A 6,171-nucleotide genomic window follows, 5' to 3' on the forward strand; every position below is an offset into this window, starting at 1 on the left:
TAATTTAATAGATTAATTGAAAATCAATCCGGGCAAATGGAAATTCGCTTAGTAGGCAGGTTTGCTGCAGCATGGGTATTTTTTATCAAAATCGTCGTACTTGATATGAGCCAGCAACAGATTCTTCTGGTTTAAGTTACTGATTTCTGTGGAATACACAAACTTTTTTAAGAAATCAAACAAATGGAACGACTTATTTTGAGCTATAGAAACTGTTATATGACTCATCATTTAGACCTTAATAAAAAATGACCTCACCATTTGTCAGTAATAAAAAATAAGGTTGAATAGACTCTTTCTGTGACTGGATCACATTACTAGGTTCTTTTTTAGTATAAAATTGGCGACAGCTGGTACATATAGATGTGATGTCTACTTCAGTTCGGTACCCAATAGTCGATGGTACAAACTTGAACCAGAGTAATTTTGCTTACTTGTTAACATTGTTTACAGCATACCTTTTAAGCACATAATGTTGTTAACTCCAATTGAATATTCAGGTTTACCACAGATAATTCAAGATACAGAGGATACAAGTTGATGGGACAACCGTCCGCTTTTAGCTCTGGTGTGTGGCTGAAATGTACTAATATCAAGCAAGGAAGAGCTCGAACGACAATTGCCACATATAGCACATTTGTACAGCAGTTGTAGTGCACAGGGGCTTTTACAGAGTCAGCCCTGTAGTTTTGATGGCGAGGGGGAGAAAGGAGAGTGGAAGGGGACAAGAAATCGAATTTGCTTTGGACACCAGCATTTAAGTGTACCATTGAATGTATCCTCCTCTGTAGGTACTTCTCTGTGGGCTTACTGAGGTTTGGGTTTTAATTTAAAGGTTTTCCATTAAGTTATGCAGTAGAAATCAACAAGTAGTATCCCTAAATTCTGGATGGTCAAAGAATTTTTAAATGAAACAGGATCTGAAAAATATTCTTTGTTTCCAAACAGTTATAGGCCTAATGTTTTAGTAGGTAATAATGTTTTAATAGCCTATTACATCTTTTGCTATTAATACTAGACATTCCATCCCCATTTTTAATTTGTAGCCAGATATTTTATCAAAATTGTCCTAGTTGATGTGAGCCACGTATTGATTGCGCTGATCTAAATTACTAAATGCTGTCAAATACACAAACCTTTTTACCAAGTCAAACTTAGGGAATTACTTATGGTGAGCTATAGCAACCGTTATGACCCATCAACCTGTTAAGGAACCAAAATTAAGGTAATTTATAAAATATAAATTTAGACACTCGCATTCTGTGACTGGCTCACTCAACTAGGTTCTTTTTTAATAAAAAATTGGCCACAGCTGGTCCAAATAGATGGGATGTTTACTTCAGTATCCAATAGTCAATGATTACATCCAAACATTGAAATGGTTGAATATTTTCACAGACTAAGGACAATTATTTAACTGTGCCACTGCATTACTTGTTAAGTACCTACATAAAAGTTTGAAATAATAAGTTTGATCCTAAGTGAATAAAATACTTACAATTGTAGTAAACTTACTTGCACTAGAACTTAAAATTTTGAACCATGATTATATAGTCTTGCACTTTCTGAATATAAATGTTTATCTTGAAGAAAAATAATAAACATATGACATTTGTTTTTTGAGTTATTAAACATATTGTTGTCATTTTTACAGATTGTATAGTTAAATACAGTAAAAGCCAAATGATTAAGTATCCCTAGCACAGCAAACCTGGAATCTTAACATGACCTCCTTAAGAGACTTGACTGAACATTGAACAAACATTATAATTACAATGTGAAATTTTTTACAACTCTACAGTATTACATGTGATACCTACCTTAAATGCAATGAATATTAAAAAAAACGGCAATACAACATGTTTGTAGTGCATCCATGATTCAGCATTACCAATTAATACAAAAGGCTTCATTCATTCATTGCATGCCTACTACACATATAGCTGCAAAATTTACTCGCCACTTACTCTACCTTTCATTAACCCCAGAGCGGACAGAAATTCCAGTAGGGGAGCATCAGTGATCACACCGCAAAAAAACGGCATTAGCCAATCAAAAGTTTTAACTGGCAGGGTCTCTATCATTGAAGTTTGAGTCCCCACCAATGTCTCTCTTTCTCGCAGTGAAATTCAAATTATGGTAACTCTTTAAAATGCAATATGCATATAATTAGTATATATAAGTTACAGCTTCAACTAGGACTTTCAAACTCCAGGAAATGGTTTTATGGGTCGAAACAAGGCCCCACTTAAAAAACAGGCCATGCTGCAGGATCCATGACGTCACACTAGTGGATGGATTCCATTGATAAATTCACTGCCGTTGTCATTCCCATATGTTGTAGGTAAATAAACAAGCTGGTTGTTTGTAAGATTTTAATGGTTAGAGTTTAGTACAACTATCCACCACTGTGACGTAGTGTTGCGCAGCCCGTCCTGCAGTATGGCCTGTTTTTCAAGTGGGCCTTGGTCGAAATAAAGAGAAAATCAAGTATGAACCTTTTTTTGAAATCACTTTGTTAACCGGATATATCCACAATTTTGTATTTTTTACCAATTGTTATGAAACTCGGCATGTATGTTAAAGTAGAAGAGAAGAACGCTAGAAAAAAAACTTGGTCCAATTCAAAATATGAAAATGGAGGGGATTTCAATGTTCTTAAATTAAATTACAAAAAATGGCTGATATTATAAAATAATCTCAAGAACACTTTTATTTAGCATTTAAAATGTCCTATCAAACGACACCAAGCTCAAAAAGATGAAATAAAAATTGCCGAAATATGAAGATTTTTAATTGTAAAATTATGTGCAATATTCTACTTAATTTTATAACATAAACATTGAAATATCTCAACTACTTTTAACTCAATATTTTTTAACTTTGTGTCATTTTATGGGTAGTTTTAAATGCCAAATAAAAATTTTATTGACATTTTTTCACAATATCAGCCATTTTTAGTAACACAATTTTTAAAAATAATTTTCCCCATTTTAAGATTTAAAATTGGTCAAATTTAATTTTCATATAACATGGTTCTCTTCTACCGATACATATCTTAACAAGTTTCATAAAAATTGTTAAAAAGACTGTAACATAATAAACTTTAGTAAAAAGGCAGTTTTTTTAAATATGAATTCCTGTCATTTTATGGGTTTTTAGAGGAAAATCACCATTAATAATCAAGCAAATCGTCTGTAGTTACCATGCAACTCATATACAAAATTTTATCTAAGTCCGATTACAGCTAGGTGTGGCCTATATTGTAGCTCTTTACACATCCATACAATATGAATATACAGACAGAAACATACATACAGACATCACTTCGAAAACTACTTTATTGGGTTCAGGAGGACCCAAAACCGATATCCACCCAAAACTCAAAATTTTTGCAAAAACTATACTTTCTCCATATAGGGCAGGGAAACTGGGGGCCCTGCTTTTTTTAGTGTTAATTAATGATCTAGAAGTTAATGTGTCATCTGGAATTTTCATGTACGCAGACGACACCACATTGAAACAAAATCAAAGAATTGCCTGAAGTTTGACATCCAGGAAAATTTAAACAAGGTTAGTGGCTGGTTGGATGCCAGAAACTTAATTTTGAATAGAGAAAAAAACCACCACTATGATTTTTGGCCTGAAGGATCTTACCAGGGAGGACGGGGGCATTTCGGCTAAGTTCCTTGGTGTCCGGCTGGATCGTAATCTTTCTTGGTTGGATCACTCATCGGAACTATGCATGAAATTGGCTTGTGACATTTTTGCTCTAAGATGACTCTGTGGTGCCGTCTCGCAAAATGTAGTTAGAACAGCCTACTTTGGATTATGTCATGCTAAGATTACATGGTTTGATTGTCTGGGGCAGTGCCTCTGCATCATAAGATTTTTATATCCTACAAAAACATGCTGTCCGAATCATTATAAAACTCACTAAAAACCATTGTTTGTTCATTTGAAATTTTTAACTCTTCCTTTATTCTGCAAAAATTCCTATTCATTAAAGATCAACCAGATTTGATGCATAATAATGATGTGCACTCATATAACACTAGAATAAGACATTGACTAAGTAAATCAATGAAAAAGCCAACTGTACTAGCCATAAGATTATTTAATAAGCTATCCCTTGTAATTATAGGGACATGAGCATTATTAAATTTAAAACTGTTGTAATCATGTTCTTACTTGCAAACACATTTTATTCAATTGATGAGTATTTGACAAAAAAAATGGACTTGCAATGATTTTGTGTAAGAAGGGTGAGCCCTTCATTTTATTATTGTATGGATTATATATTAACCATTAATCGTATATTATATACGTAACCTGATATATCCAATGTATTCAAAGAAATATCTAATTTTACTTACTCGTTTGAATAAATGTAGGTTTACACGTTTATACCAAATTTAATCACAATCGGATCATTTTTGCTTGAGTTATTGTGCTAATAGACACACACATATACTATATATGTAAATGTATGAATTTGAACGGATGGTGTTTTTGGCCTCTAGGGAACCTTAAAAACAAAAAAGAAAATCGGTCCCTGGTCCAGGTCTTACCATGAGTACTACGGTAATAATAGCTTATTCCCTTATGGGAAATTCGCTAAAAATAAATAGCCTTTTAAATTTCAGAGGGTATGTTTGTGTCAGGCAGCTGTTGTTACGTGAGTGAAACCATAGAACAACCAACACAAGTAGACTTCCCATCCCATTGTAAATTGTGAAGCTAATTTTACGTCTCTAGTTCATGTCCGGCGACATTGGTAACTAGTGTCGACGGTATTAAATTATATTATTTTAGAGTAAGTTTCATGGTTTGTGCTTTACTGTTTGGTTATATAACTAAAGGATGAGTCATTGTTTATGAATATATAATTTTATTTGGTTTAACAGGGTTTTAAATGACTGAAATAAGGAAACAAATTGTAAAGAAAACCCAGTCTGGTGCATTGTAGATGAGTGCACTGGACAGAACTAATGATAAAATTGGCTTCAGCTGTTCCATAAGGATGGGATATTGTAACGTTAGTTTCTTGTTTTGAACCCAAATCCCTAGTGAGAGCAGAGCCAATATCGTCAAGGACCCTCAGAGCACCGACGCCGGAGGATTTTCTTGGATTCCCATTTTGGAATATTCTGAGGTAAGCAGGGAGAAAAATTAATTAGCTGTTTTGTTGGACAAAAGTCAATTTCAATAAATCAAGCCTTCAAATTAACTACTTAGGATTTTAATAAATCAATGTCGATTGGCCGTACGTTTTAACATGTTAGGGATCAAATTTTGTAGAAAAAATGTAATAAATTCCGTAACTTATTTATAAATGTTATTGTAGAATATTGTTTAACTGTAAATTTTGTTGTTCTGTGTAGCCTAAATTTGAGTTTAATGTCATGGATCTTCTAATGTAAAATATTCATTTAAGGTGTAAAATATTCATTTCATGTCTATGCAAACTGGTTTCATGAATATTGTGTTGAGTATTTGTTCTTAAAGCCAAAGTTAAAAAATTTTTTGTTAGTTATAAAAATTCACCAAACGTTTAGGTAAACATAATTAGGCTAATGTTTTTGCTAAATCAATAAATAAGGTTACCTTCGTCAATCAGCTCATAGAAGTTGAAACATTGTTACGGCCGTTTCAGCATATCCATGCCATCATCAGACGTTCAGCCTAAGTGGCGTCGTTAATATACAAAAACACAAACTGTCACATGCGACGTACACATACATAAACGTAAACGGGGGTTCAATTATCAATCAATTATCAATTATTTAAGATGGGGACGCCACTATGTGCGTATTTTAACCCAAATATGAGTGAAGGATGAGTGTAGGATGAGTGGCGCGATCTTGTAGTCTTGTTAGTGACTAAGGCCGACATGTTCCTTAGACACAGCTGTTAATTAATAGCCCATACAGCTAATGGCAACTAAGGGACCTACAGTTTATAGTGGAATCCGAACCACATTTTTCCTTGTAATTTACGAATTGGTCTAATTATCAGGATAGTACTGCGGATAGTCGTAGTACTCACTAGTGCGGACGTAAATCCACACCAGGGAGCATCGCATCCACAGTGCATCCCTATAAATATCCACAATTCGTGACCTCCTAGTAGCTGGATTACAGGACTAAGCAGGTTTTTGACTAAACAGGC

At 33.9% G+C, this 6,171-nt stretch overlaps 1 protein-coding gene across 2 annotated transcripts in view; it reads right to left on the reverse strand.

Annotated features, from left to right (window-relative positions):
* Positions 1–1,581, reverse strand: part of LOC128988715 (uncharacterized) — a 104,673-nt gene extending 103,092 nt beyond the window's left edge. The window contains exon 1 of one of the 2 annotated variants that reach the window (XM_054410286.1): positions 1,499–1,581. The gene's annotated coding sequence lies outside the window, so the exon portion shown is untranslated. The remainder of the gene's footprint in view (positions 1–1,498) is intronic. The other variant, XM_054410288.1, reaches the window with a different exon arrangement.
* Positions 1,582–6,171: the final 4,590 nt, after the last annotated feature.

This window comes from Macrosteles quadrilineatus, unplaced genomic scaffold (genome assembly GCF_028750875.1).
Source record: "Macrosteles quadrilineatus isolate MER2022 unplaced genomic scaffold, UCM_ALF_1.0 Scaffold_3__2_contigs__length_128488019, whole genome shotgun sequence".
NCBI classification, from domain to species: Eukaryota; Metazoa; Arthropoda; class Insecta; order Hemiptera; family Cicadellidae; genus Macrosteles; species Macrosteles quadrilineatus.